A 14,932-nucleotide genomic window follows, 5' to 3' on the forward strand; every position below is an offset into this window, starting at 1 on the left:
GAAATGTAACTTTCCTGCCATAAAATATTCAAAAAACTTGGAATGATGAAAGGCAGTTCTCCATCTGGTGCAGATTTGCATGGAATCCGGTCAAAAACTGAAAACAACTTCTTTTAAGCATCACTGCAATCTGAGTAACGTTTAAAGCCAGAGAGGAGGAGAGTGGTTAGGTTAGGCACAAATATGGGAAGAAAAAACCATAAATATGATGGATTTGTCTATTTTCAGTCTCTGCATGAGGAGACTGGGACTTGGGGCAGAATTTGCTAACTATCAAACCTGAATCCTCTTGTTCATTAGTGCAAGTGATTAAAGTAGAGACAATGCATTAAGAATATTCACTTCTACTGGATTTGATCTACATAATCATTCTTTTGGGTTTTGCTTACTTCATTTTGATGTTGTTTGTGGCCCACAGTTATTTATCCATTTATAACCTATAATCTTCTACACATGGGATTTTTTTCCCAGGGCATAAATATTACATGTCACCACCTTTGCTAAACTTCATGTCATTCAAAACTATGGGGAAAAAATACAGACAAGAATAACTAGCCAGTTCTTAGATGAGCAAACTGCTCAAGTAGCTTTTTTATTAAATAATATTAGGGTTATGCCCACATATAATTGTGTCATCTGAATCTGCGATGAATTGCAGGTGCATATACTAGTAGCCACATATCCAACTGAGTTCGGAGTGCACACTCAGAGTCAGATGTCTAACTGCTAATATATCTTACTAAAACAGGTCAGTTCTGAAAATCAGGCCCCTTTGTGAATCAATTCAAAAGAGAAGAGTGTTCACACTGAGTAAATGAAATTATTTAATATTTATTACTCCAAATATTTACATTGGTGCCATAAATGTAGTGTTTTACAGAGGCAGATCTTGATGCCTGTCTCAGATAGCTCTGAAAAATTAATCTTCTTTCCTTCTTCCATTCCTATCCTTCGTTAGGTTTTACATCATACCCCCTGTCCCATATATACTTGTGTATAAACCAATTTGTAAAAACTCCTTGTTTGCTATGTAAATATTAACTAAAAGGATAAAAGCAGCTGCATATGTAGTTGTTCAGCCTCTGGGCACATTTGCAAAATATCCAGTGAGAAGCAAAACAAAGCATCTAAGCCTCTGAGACTCCTCTCACTTGAGTTGGGTTACTAGCTGCAGCAAGGAGGCAGCACACAAAGTGGTGGGTGGCAGATAGGGCTCAGTAAATTACAAAACCCTCTGTGATTGAGTAAATGGGTGGGTATCTGATCCATGCAGCTCCTGGACCCTTGAGACCCCATTCTGACTCTTCTTCTGATCATCATCTTCCTCCACCTGGGCACTCTCCTTGTAACTCATTTTAGCTGCTGCAGCCTCTGGCTTCCCTGTCCCTTGGACTCCCACGGCTTTTTCAGCCGCCACAGGAGATTTGCCTGACTTGCATGTGGTTTTTCCCTGACATTGCCCTCCACTTCTGCAACCAAGAACTTTTATTGTAACTTCCCCAGAGGAGATTTACCAACATACGAGCCAACTCCCTGAAACAGTGAGCGGAAAACTAAAGCTACTTTCTCACTCTTGTATACATGTCTAGATCATCACTGCTTTGCATTCTAATTCATATTGCTTGTAAATGCTATGTATCATATTTTCCATGCAAGCATTTACTCTTGCTCAAGAAAAGCCACATAGAACCCACCTATCCTATCTTTCCTCTTTTTCTTTGCAGTTTATTGCTCTCACTTGAGGTGTCATGACTGAATTTAGAGCCCAATCCTGCAAATGTTTAAAAATAAGATTAATTTGACTTAAATAGGACTACTTACACCCTGGCTGTCCCCAGTTGCCCAAAGAGTCCCTTGGATAGCTGGTATAAATCAGAGAAATTGCCCTCATTTACCCTGGGGCCCAACCAAGCACCACTATAGCTTCAGGATCAGGGCTACAACACCCCTGCACTGAGATGTACCAAGCATGCTAAGCTAGGAGCTGGGCTGTGTCTTTACTTGTTCTTGTAGAATGCCCAGCCAACTTCTGGGAGGCCAGAAATTATTATATTAATTAGCTGCCATCATTTCATATGTCAAAGATAGGAGCAACATGCATTGAAAATATATAAATTCCAATCACTTCATAAATTACGTGTTGTGCATTTAAATATAGTGTTAAATGGAGCAGATGTTACACATGTAACTTGTATTTTATGAATTAGTGTAATTTACATACAGACAAACCAAAAAAGAAGAGCTCTCCTCCTTTTCTCATGGCAGAATGGTTGACATAACATAATCAAAAGCAACAGAAGTTTCCACCTTGCTCCCCAAGTTGTTTCCTGACCCTTAAAATGAGGTTCTGGGAGCCTTTTTATTTCCAGTAACTTTCAGCTTTATCAGCTCTGTGAATCTGTAGGAGCAGTTGTGTTCTCAGCGCTTTTGAAAAACCAATCACTTATTTAGGACCTTAGGAGGAGGCTGACCTTAGGCACACATTTTTGAAAATCTTACCCATGCTTCGTGTAACCTGACAGTGGTCAATTATTTCCTCAAAACAATGTTGGATTCACTTATTATGAAAAAGGCACATGGGACACTGTAATTTAAATGGAATGAATTCCATCTCAGGGCTCTGGTGACCTTCATAAATCATTCTAATTTCTCTCTTGCTGGAATACATTTCTTGGTAGAGTTATTTCCCTCTAAATTATTGCAGTTCACCTGCTAGTCCATATATTGCAACACAAAATACCCTTGAGAAAGCTATTATCAGAGCAGCTCTTATCTCAACAGCTCACACTTAATTAGGTTTTCCCAGAAACGGGGAACAATAATAGAACAGGGGAGAGGGCTTTCCAAACACAGGGGTGGGGCCAGGGTTGTCCTAGGTTACCTCTGATATGTCTGACACTTGTCATTTGATTCTGATCATCTCACCTTTGAGGAGTATGACCCATCTCTATGGATGAAGTATAGACCAGCGGTTCACAAATATGAGGTGCAGGAATGTGTTAAGGGAGGTGTGAACTGTGTGCTTTTTCTTTAAAATAAATAAATAAAAGCTCCGGCTGTCAGCCCCAGGGAGCTGGGGCTCTTGCAAAAGGGCCATGCCCACATGGGAGGCAGGGGGAGAGGATAAAAGGAACAGGCGGAGCCCTGGCTGCTGCCCAGTCTTGGCCTCTCCTCCCACCCCCCAAATGCCTCACCAGGAGGCAGCCCTGGCTCGCGATTTCCTTCAACCGCCTCCAAATCTCAGGTGGGGGTGGGGCTCTGGTTGTCAGCCCCAGAGAGGCGGCAGCAGCACAGAGGTAAGGGTGGCAATGGGGTGCTAAGTCTGCTGTGAAAAGTGATATTGACGAATATCACTTTTCACGTTGCCACCCTTACTTCTGCATTGCTGCTGGTGTGGCATTGCCTTCAGAGCTGGGTGCCCGGCCAGCAGCCTCTGCTCTGCCTTCAGAGCTGGGCGGTGGTACGTGTACTTGTGGGGTGATGGGGCATAAATGACTACAGCCATAAAGAAGGCGGTGCAATCAAATAAGTTTGAGAACTACTGGGGTAGACTAAATGCTGGCTTTTAAAAGTGATATTGCAAGTGAAAGTGAGCAGCATGAATGAGATGCTCAGGCCCCTGCCTTCTTCCCTGAAATGGTTACTGGGGGTGATATTCAGATTCTTTTGCCCTTTACTTTTCCTCTCTGAGCACAATCGTGTCCCTCATCCCATTGATATCCATGGCAATTTGGTCCCAATTCAGCAACACCATGCGCGGCAGGTATCATAGGCTGGGGGAGGCTGAGCCTCCCCAAACAGCCAGGTGTGGCTCCACCCCCAGTCCTTTCCTGCTTCCTGCTCTGCAGGCAGTTCTTCCCCTGTGCCATCATGGCCACAGCTGGGGCCGTGCTGCCCAGCCTCCCAGCACTCCAGGGATGGCAGGCAGGGGCTGGGGGTGCTAGCCTGGGGCATGGGCTAGGGGCCACAGTGGGGGGCCTCTGGTCTCTTGTGGGCACGGATGGGGCGGGGCCTTGGGCAGAAGGGGTGGGACTTGGGGACTAGCCTCCCCAAGCCAGCGGTTTACCCGCTGCCCATGGGCAAAACACATAACTTTAAGCACCTTGAAGTCAATGGGACTATTAATGTATTTATATTTAAGCATGTATTTAAGAGCGCTACTGAGTAGGGATGGACTTCTTCACATACTTACAGTTAGGCATGTGCTAAAGAGCTTTGCTGAAAATGGGTCTTCGCCACTGATTTCAATGGGAGCAGCACTGGGCCCTCAAAGTGTGTTGAATTTTTCTATAGTTTGACCAAAAGTTGTGCTACATGAGTCTCTCGTTCAAAAGTCAATATTCTCCTGCCTGGTGCTTAGTACTGACTTTAGGAATCACGCTGAATACAAAAAGACACGTGTGTGCATGTGCAAAAAATAAGTATGGAGCCTGGGCAGAAGGAAGAGGAATTGACCCATTAACACACTTTAAAAAAAAAAACAAAAAAAACTTTTTTTTAAATATTCAGAGACTCATCCCTGTCTCTCCTAAGTCCCTTTTGCGCTGCTCCAGCTCTTTCTTCATTCACGAACTCCCCATGAATAAATTGCAAACTTCTTATTTTTACTCATTATTTTGAACTGTTTACAAATGCTCTTACCAATTAATTCTTGGTCTGTAGATCATTCATGAGCACTTGACTGTGAATATTCAAATTCTGTAACTCAGGCTATTAATTACCTAATTTGCATGGAAGAATTTCTGTTTCCTGATGAAAAACTGATGTAATTCACCAGCAGCAATATGGATTTTAAATCTTGCAGTTCACTGTTGCAGATTAGGCAGTTTAAAATTTGCTTTCAGTGCACGTTCTAACCTTTGAGGTTTTTAAAATTTTCTTTTCACAGCATTTGCTAATCATGATAGTAAGGCTTGTTCAATAGACTATTCATGGAAAGCCAACATAAAAGGGATTAAATACAATCTACATGGATTTATTTAAAATTTGAACAAATAACTCTAATTTTCAAAATGCATCAGCTGGTCTATCATCTGATCAGATTGTCAGTTTGAGTGAAGAAACTGGCCTTTGACTTTTGTGCCCATAAATAAAACGTGACATGGATAGTTCAAGGATAAAATATATTGACAGGATCTGGTTAATTCAGTTTAGACAGTGGATTTGTGTACTTTTGCAGTTGGATTTGAATGGCTGAATATGCTCGATTAAGGGAATATTCATTGTCTGATGAGCCTGGTTTTCCTTTGGTGGTTTTTTTTTTTTTTTTTTTTGAAAAATGTTTGCATCAGTAATTGGAAAACTTCAATGCCATTCAGCAGAGAACGTATAACACTTTGGTATTCATCTGCCTTTAGATCCAAATCCTGTTTGCAAAGCACAACCAGACAAGGAGCTCAGGATCACTGCTGGAGGTGGCTTAATGGCGCTACATAGTGACATGCAGTATAGTTGTAGCCATGTTGGTCCCAGGATATTAGAGAGATGAGGTGGGTGAGGTAATATCTTTTATTGGACCAAGCTTGTCTCTGTCACCAGAAGTTGGTCCAATAAAAGACATTACCTCACTCAGCTTGTCTTTCGACGTAATGACAGTCACCTCTGTGCTAAGGCAAAGTGCTGCGGTTTGTCCGGCTCTCCTCCCAGCCACAAATACCCTGCAGAGAGGAACTCCACAGTGTCTCCCTGGTCATGTCCCTCTGTGAAAGTGAGGAATAATAGGTAGGATTTGTCTCTCTGTAATATTTATATTCAAATTCTGCTTTTCATTACACTGGCTAATCCTTAGACAGTTAAACATTTACCTGTCTGGTTTTCTAACACTTTGTGAATGCTCTTATATTTGGCATGGTTAATCTGTCTCCTGGAACCCTTTTCATTTTTCAGAGTATAGCTTAATGTGAAATGCTCATTGACCATGAATAAGTAGCTGATGGTGCTCTGTGTGGCAGGTGCTGGCTAATTGCATGTGTTCATTTCACAGCTGCTATGTGGTCTTACTATCCAGCAGAGGCAGATCATGAAAGTTCATCTGAACCGTGACTGGTCAACAACAATCTAAGACAATGGTGTATTTGTTCTTACATAGTGACAGTAAAATGCCACAGGGCATTGCTGGCTGTTTAGCCATTTTTCACAATTTTGTGCTGCACAAATGCTGAACAAAGCACAGTAAATGAGTGACGTGATGTAATGCATTTTCCAAAGAATCTTGCATAAAGAAAATGATCATAAATCTTTTCGGGGAATGGGATGCTTTTTGAGAAAATATATGGGCCATAATCTACAACCCTCAATTACAAGTATACAACCTTCCTGATTTCAACACAGTTATGCCGAGGTACAGTATTTGCTCCTATGTTTCAAAATAAGAAAAATCACAGTGGTTTTCAATTAAAAAAAAATAACATAAAAGAGATTCAGTAATTCCTAGTGTTGACAGTCCCCTCCCATAAATTTGTCTATTCTGTGAACTGCATGGATCAGATCTGAGGGCTGAATGTTGTATAATAAGAATCTTGTGTTGGAGAAATGAGAAGGCAAGTTTCATTGCTTCTTGTGGCACCTTAGAGACTAACCAATTTATTTGAGCATGAGCTTTCGTGAGCTACAGCTCACTTCATCAGATGTTTACCGTGGAAACTGCAGCAGACTTTATATACACACAGAGAATATGAAACAATACCTCCTCCCACCCCACTGTCCTGCTGGTAATAGCTTATCTAAAGTGATCAGCAGGTGGACCATTTCCAGCACAAATCCAGGTTTTCTCACCCTCCACCCCCCCACACAAATTCACTCTCCTGCTGGTGCTAGCCCATCCAAAGTGACAACTCTTTACATAGTCAAGTCGGGCTATTTCCTGCATAGATCCAGGTTTTCTCACATCCCCCCCACCCCCATACACACACAAACTCACTCTCCTGCTGGTAATAGCTCATCTAAACTGACCACTCTCCAAGTTTAAATCCAAGTTAAACCAGAACATCTTTTGGGGGGGGGGGTAGGAAAAAACAAGAGGAAACAGGCTACCTTGCATAATGACTTAGCCACTCCCAGTCTCTATTTAAGCCTAAATTAATAGTATCCAATTTGCAAATGAATTCCAATTCAGCAGTTTCTCGCTGGAGTCTGGATTTCTATCTACTACCCAAGATCCATAAACCTGGAAATCCTGGGCGCCCCATCATCTCAGGCATTGGCACCCTGACAGCAGGATTGTCTGGCTATGTAGACTCCCTCCTCAGGCCCTACGCTACCAGCACTCCCAGCTACCTTCGAGACACCACTGACTTCCTGAGGAAACTTCAATCCATCGGTGCTCTTCCTGATAACACCATCCTGGCTACTATGGATGTAGAAGCCCTCTACACCAACATTCCACACAAAGATGGACTACAAGCCGTCAAGAACACTATCCCCGATAATGTCACGGCTAACCTGGTGGCTGAACTTTGTGACTTTGTCCTTACCCATAACTATTTCACATTTGGGGACAATGTATACCTTCAGATCAGCGGCACTGCTATGGGTACCCGCATGGCCCCACAGTATGCCAACATTTTTATGGCTGATTTAGAACAACGCTTCCTCAGCTCTCGTCCCCTAAAGCCCCTACTCTACTTGCACTATATTGATGACATCTTCATCATCTGGACCCATGGAAAAGAAGCCCTTGAGGAATTCCACCATGATTTCAACAATTTCCATCTCAGCCTGGTCCAGTCCACACAAGAGATCCACTTCCTGGACACTACAGTGCTAATAAACAATGGCCACATAAACACCACCCTATACCGGAAACCTACTGACCGCTATTCCTAACTGCATGCCTCCAGCTTTCACCCTGACCACACCACATGATCCATCGTCTACAGCCAAGCTCTGCGATACAACCGCATTTGCTCCAACCCCTCAGACAGAGACAAACACCTACAAGATCTCTGTCAAGCTTTCTTACAACTACAATACCCACCTGCAGAAGTAAAGAAACAGATTGATAGAGCCAGAAGAGTTCCCAGAAGTTACCTACTACAGGACAGGCCTAACAAAGAAAATAACAGAACGCCACTAGCGGTCACCTTCAGCCCCCAACTAAAACCCCTCCAACGCATTATTAAGGATCTACAACCTATCCTAAAGGATGACCCAACACTCTCACAAGTCTTGGGAGACAGGCCAGTCCTTGCCTACAGACAGCCCCGCAACCTGAAGCAAATACTCACCAACAACCACATACCACACAACAGAACCACTAACCCAGGAACTTATCCTTGCAACAAAGCCCGTTGCCAATTGTGCCCACATATCTATTCAGGGGACACCATCACAGGGCCTAATAACATCAGCCACACTATCAGAGGCTCGTTCACCTGCACATCCACCAATGTGATATATGCCATCATGTGCCAGCAATGCCCCTCTGCCATGTACATTGGTCAAACTGGACAGTCTCTACGTAAAAGAATAAATGGACACAAATCAGATGTCAAGAATTATAACATTCATAAACCAGTCGGAGAACACTTCAATCTCTCTGGTCACGCAATCACAGACATGAAGGTCGCTATCTTAAAACAAAAAAACTTCAAATCCAGACTCCAGCGAGAAACTGCTGAATTGGAATTCATTTGCAAATTGGATACTATTAATTTAGGCTTAAATAGAGACTGGGAGTGGCTAAGTCATTATGCAAGGTAGCCTGTTTCCTCTTGTTTTTTCCTACCCCCCCCCCAGATGTTCTGGTTTAACTTGGATTTAAACTTGGAGAGTGGTCAGTTTAGATGAGCTATTACCAGCAGGAGAGTGAGTTTGTGTGTGTATGGGGGTGGGGGGGGATGTGAGAAAACCTGGATCTATGCAGGAAATAGCCCGACTTGACTATGTAAAGAGTTGTCACTTTGGATGGGCTAGCACCAGCAGGAGAGTGAATTTGTGTGGGGGGGTGGAGGGTGAGAAAACCTGGATTTGTGCTGGAAATGGCCCACCTGCTGATCACTTTAGATAAGCTATTACCAGCAGGACAGTGGGGTGGGAGGAGGTATTGTTTCATATTCTCTGTGTGTATATAAAGTCTGCTGCAGTTTCCACGGTAAACATCTGATGAAGTGAGCTGTAGCTCACGAAAGCTCATGCTCAAATAAATTGGTTAGTCTCTAAGGTGCCACAAGTACTCCTTTTCTTTTTGCGAATACAGACTAACAGGCTGTTCCTCTGAAACCTGTCATTGCTTCTTGTGGCACTCATTAGCATACTGTAGTTACAGCAGAAGTCTGTCAGTTTGTGCTTTTTGAACCCTCCTTTTATAAGTAGGCTGAAATTTGATAGATTTTATATTATACATTGTAACCTGCAGTAACTCTCTGAGGTAAGCATATATGGGCAGTTCACATGAGAACCCAGTAACGTTTAATGATATATGGAAATGTTTTATTGATTACATGGGCAAAAAATCAAATATGACATGAAGGCAGTTTTAGGGAAAGGAGCTAATGTTATGAGTCAATATATAGACACTCAGGATGAAACTCTCACTGCACCCACATTGTCATGAAGGGGATTGTGTGAGGTAAAGTAGCCTTTGTTTGGGCAGTCAAACCTCCTGGAAGGTTCCTTTGTATTGCAAAGCAACTGCACAAAAAGGAGGGCTGAGTCCTAGTCCCAAACTCACCTTTCAAGGGCTTGTGTTCCTAGGTGGGCAGGTTTGGGCTAGGGGACTTCCTACATAAAAAGCCCTGGGGATTAGGGAGGGATAGGGAACAGTGTGTTTAAACAGAGATATTCCAGAGAGCATACATCTGCCTAATGGTGAAAGGGCAGGTGTGCTTTGGCTTTGTGTTTCTGCGAAAAAGAGCTGTTCCTTGTATGCAGTCTGGCCCAAATCCACAAAGATATCAAGTCTGTCTCTCAATGGGAGGTAGGCGCCTAAATACATTTGAGGATCTGGGTCACTGTGACCGCCTCTGACTAAAAAAAACAGTTTATTCGTTCTATAAATAAATTACTCTAACAAAATACCTTGACTGTCACCGATTTTTCTTCCAGCAGTATACAGCTTTAGAAGGCCCCCACATCTGCTACCACTTGGCAAAGGAGCTACACTACAGCAAAACACACAAATGTGCACTTCTTCTCTGTCCTCATTCCCTACTATGTCTTTTACTAGGTGTTAGGTATGAAATGTACTATTTCCCCAAATCTTCTACTCCTGCTCCCTCTCCCACACATGTTCAGAGTAACAGCCGTGTTAGTCTGTATTCGCAAAAAGAAAAGGAGTACTTGTGGCACTTAAAGACTAACCAATTCATTTGAGCATAAGCTTTCGTGAAGCTCACGAAAAGCTTATGCTCAAATGAATTGGTTAGTCTCTAAGGTGCCACAAGTACTCCTTTTCTTTCTCCTTACAATGTGTATGATAATCAAGTTGAGCCATTTCCAGCACAAATCCAGGGATTAACAAGAACCCAGTGGTTTCTTCAAGCCCTCCTTATTATTGTCCCAATTCAGGAAAGCATCCATATTCAACAAGCTTAAGTTTTGCACATGCTTAAGAGCACTTAACTTAAATTAGACTTAAGTTATTTTTCTGAATCAGGACCTGTAAGAGTGACTCAGCCAATCAGGGAACAGAAACAATAGCATGCGAGTCAGGCGACCAGTCACAACTGAGGAATTGATCTCAAATACAGTGTGTCGGAATTCACAATGAACTGATAGTAAGCAATCCATAGAATAAAAATGTTCAAGAAAACAAATTTTAACAAAGTAAATTCTGATAACAAATATGAGGATATTGCAAAAAAACAGGCCAAAGTTGTCAAGGAAAATTTATTCACCTTGAACTGTTCAGTCAAGCCCTATTTTGATTTTGGAGAATCCTTCTATTTAGGCTCTGAGGTTTGAGTTTCCCAAAATTTTCCATCATTTGCCCCATGGAGGGCTATTGAAACAGCCCACCTCTAACTGAACTGGTCTCATTCCATCCACAGAGATGACTGGAATGTCTGTCACAAGCAGTGAATGAAACAATTTAAAAAAAAAAAAAAAAAAAGCCATTCTCAACATTTCTCAGCGGCTGGTGTGAACCATGGGGCAGGACATAGGGTTCTGATGATCCCTGATCCCAGAACACACTGCATATCCCAACTATTAGCAACACCTCCATTGTTCCATGCACAAATGCACAATATTCCTGTGTAGTTCGACGGATGTAATGCACTGTAGTAAGTAAATGATGCAATTACAGGTGATGCCCACAGAATACATATGAAAGGGGAGCATTGGGTTTCTTACACAAGTCTGGGGAAAACTGTATTCTGTTTAATAAAATCTTTCCAAGCAATAAAATATTTCAATGTTAATTATCATTTTCCATGTTGTAAATGAAATACTTTGATGGGGGAGGAAGGAAAAACCATGAAGGCTTGACTGTAAAATTTACATTAGCAAATATTGCAATTTATGATGGACTGACATTTCCTGTACATACAATATATAGTGCTTGGAATGGGGAGATGTTATAATTTTGCATTGAATAAGTAAACGGAAGTGTCTCTCGTATGAAAGGCTCATTAAATATCCTCCCACTAGTCCATACACAGAACCCCCGCTGATATCAGTAGCTATCTCTCTGTCCTTCCCCACAATCTCCACGCTTTATCAGATCTGGAACAGACTTTCTATATATCTCTGCTTCTTTGCTTTTTCATCTTATTTCATAGTTCAGCTCCGTACCTCTCCTTATGTCTCTGATTTTTTTTTTCTTAATCCTGTCAGGTATTTTGGGATAGCGCTGGCAGGGTAGATGCAATAAAACAACAGCCTGTGCTGAGTACCTTTGGGTGTGAAAGGAACTCACCACTTAGCAGAATATGGCCTTAATCTTCTATTGTATCACTAGATGTTCCACAAGCAGATCATTAGCAAAATATGGCTCAGACTGTTTGTTATTCTGACCAAGACGGGGAGACCCTAGTCTATAATAATAACATAATCCTGCGATTACTAAAGGGGGGTGAGGGGCTGTGTAATTCTCGCAAAGAGTTTGTCTTGTTTCTTCTGCTATGGCAAGTATTTTTGGTCTCTCTAAATCTTGGCAATGTTGATGACACTTGACAGCATTTTTGGGGAGTTAATGCTTCACCGCTATTTAAGCTTTTCTGAGCTCATTTAAATAATGCTGTTAGATGCCTTCAGGTGTTTTATTGCTTTCAAGGAGATTTCTAGTATTTACTCTTTTTTTCCTCTTGCTGCAATCAGTTAGCACATTTGTAGCATGACAGTCTTGGGATTCTGTCAATGTACCGCTTATTAATTCTGTTTGATTTCAGGGGCTCATATTTATCTGTAAGATCGCAGACTCCATTTTGAATGTGGGGTTGGTTTGCCTTCTCTGTGTCCTTTTACCTCTGTATTGGACTGGAATGCCAAGGGGTAGCATCACAGGGCTAAAAAATAGTCACGAATGTAAGTGTTCTCCCACTGAAATGGAACCACCCTAGACAACAGACTGGCTCCAATGCAGATGAACCAGTCTTCCCAGGCGGGCTGGTAACTATGCAACTGGTAGGGGATTTTGATCACCTGATGAGGCTAATCAGGAAGTCCTCTGACAAAGGGAGCTGGAGCATATAGAGAGGCCCTCAGCAGCCAGCTGGCCCAGACGTTCCATGTTCTGGATGCAAAGCTGTGCACAGAAAGGAGAGGAAGGATCCTGGACTCTTTAGAGGACTCTGGCCTATACCCAGAGAACTCCCCACAGTGGTGAGAGAATTGAGGTAGCAAAAGGCATATAGGTGTGTCTACATCTGGGTACTTCCCATGCTAAGTAACGAGTAAAATCTCTCTGTTGGCTTTCACTGTCACATGCCCCTGAAGTGTTAAAGTATAAACCAACAGGCTCATACCTTCAGTAGGATTCTGGGGAATACGCAAGAGCAGCTGGGGAGGCTTAGGAGAGACCGCACTAGTTTCAGGGCATAGGCAATTGGACTGTGAGGTCCACCATGCCAAGAGGGGTGCTGGACACAAGGTCCATACCCAGAGTGCATGCCTAAAGGCCCAAAGCCAGGGACGGTGTCTAAACTCTGCCCAGCTTCAGCAAGCTAAGGGTGTTTGGATCCCTTGAGACCAGTCTGGTGAGCATTCAGCAGTGACAGCTCGACCAGATCTGTGTGACGTAGTTCCCAGAGAAACAATGGGAACTGTCGGTTGGGTCACAATGCATGCTGGGAAAGGGGTTGAGCTCTAAAAGAGCTCCATTTTTGCTAAGTAAGAGAGAAAGTGGGGAAGAGGCAACACCTGGTATAGGGGCTGCTCTCTGAAATGAGCAGGATATACAGTGGGTCACCCACTAAGTACCATCCAAGGAAGAAGCCTGTGGAGGGCCAGAGAGGAGGCCCCAAGGCAGGCCGGAGACTGAAGAACCCTGAGGAGGGGTAAGCTTGGTAAGTTGGTAAAGGACTATAAATCTGAAATAAGGAATTTTATGGAAGGGTGAAGTATTTGGACTTGCAGTAAAGGCAAGAGAAAGAAATGGCTTGAGACAAAAGAAGTATTATGGGTTTGAGACCTGGACTTGGGCCCCTTCTCATTGTCTAGGGCTGGGGCTTCCAGAAAGGGTGGGAGGAAATCCACCCAGTCCTTCACTCCCCTGCATCTAAGGAGGAAGATGACTGGCCATGGGTAGAGGACTGTGGCTCAGGGAAGGTGAAGGGCTGTCCTTGTTTTGCTGAACTTTTCATTGCCGTGGAAGGATCAGACTCTTCCTAATACAGCTGGCTAGCCAATCACTGAGCAGAAGCTAAGGCAGTCATCCCACTGAATGATGGAAAACTAGGCTGCTTGGCACATCTACTGTAAAGCTTTTGGAAAATAACTGTTAAAACATAGAAAAAAATCCAGTCCACAGGGGTTGGGACAAGAAGTCTGCCTTCTCTGGGTTCATACTTTATGCTGGTTTCCAAGCCCTATACACTTGCTACTTCTGCCACAAGATGGATGTGAGAGTAGACACCACATTGCTTCCTTCCTTCCTGCCACTTATGGGTGCTGTGCATGCTTGAAGCAATAGGAAAGGAGCAGTTCTTGTCTTCAAGTGTAGGAACTGGACTTCTGGTGGATCCTTACATGGGCTGCATGGGACACATGTCCCACCCACACCAGGTAAGGATGAGGTGGAACCTGGCCAGCTTCCCTTTCTGTTTACCATATGAGTTTCTGCATACTAGTAGAGCTCTGGTTTTGAGGAGGCTTAATAAGCCCTGATTTAGTTGTGTGATTTCTGTAGCAGAAAAAGAGATCTGTATAAATCAGAGTAAAATAATTTCATGGCAAAGGATACTGTACTATGAGGAGTGGTTTTTTTCTGTAAAAGAATGTCTTCTCCGTACTAACAGGGAAGAGAAGTGCAATAACAATGTGTAATTCCTTCATAACCATTGTTAAAACACAGCTAGGAGAATGGTAAAATTTTTCAAAAGTGAAACTTTTATTAGTTATTTTATTAACTTTCAATGAGACTTAAGATCCTAAATGTCTACATCACTTTTGACAATGGGACCAGGCACTCAAGTCACTTGGGTGCTTTAGAAAATTTTACCCTAGTTAAACGAAATGAACTAGTGCCCAATTCTGCATGCCTTGTGCACCCAAACCTCCCAGTGAACAAGGAATGCAGGCTTTGACTCCAGATACAGAGAGGCACATGACAACAGGGGTGAGATTAAAATGTTATAGGGAGCTGCATCAATTAGGAGAGTGTGAGGTGGATATAGAGAGGCTGAACAGCGAAGGAGGTTCATTTCAATATCACCAATCCCAGCATTATTTCAGGATAAATATTTACTTTATATGACACTGGAGATCCTACTGAAGGGGCACTTCCCCTCCCCATGAACATATTTAGAATTGCACACATGCTAAACAGGCACAA

This window comes from Caretta caretta, chromosome 10 (genome assembly GCF_965140235.1).
Source record: "Caretta caretta isolate rCarCar2 chromosome 10, rCarCar1.hap1, whole genome shotgun sequence".
Classification (NCBI taxonomy): Eukaryota; Metazoa; Chordata; order Testudines; family Cheloniidae; genus Caretta; species Caretta caretta.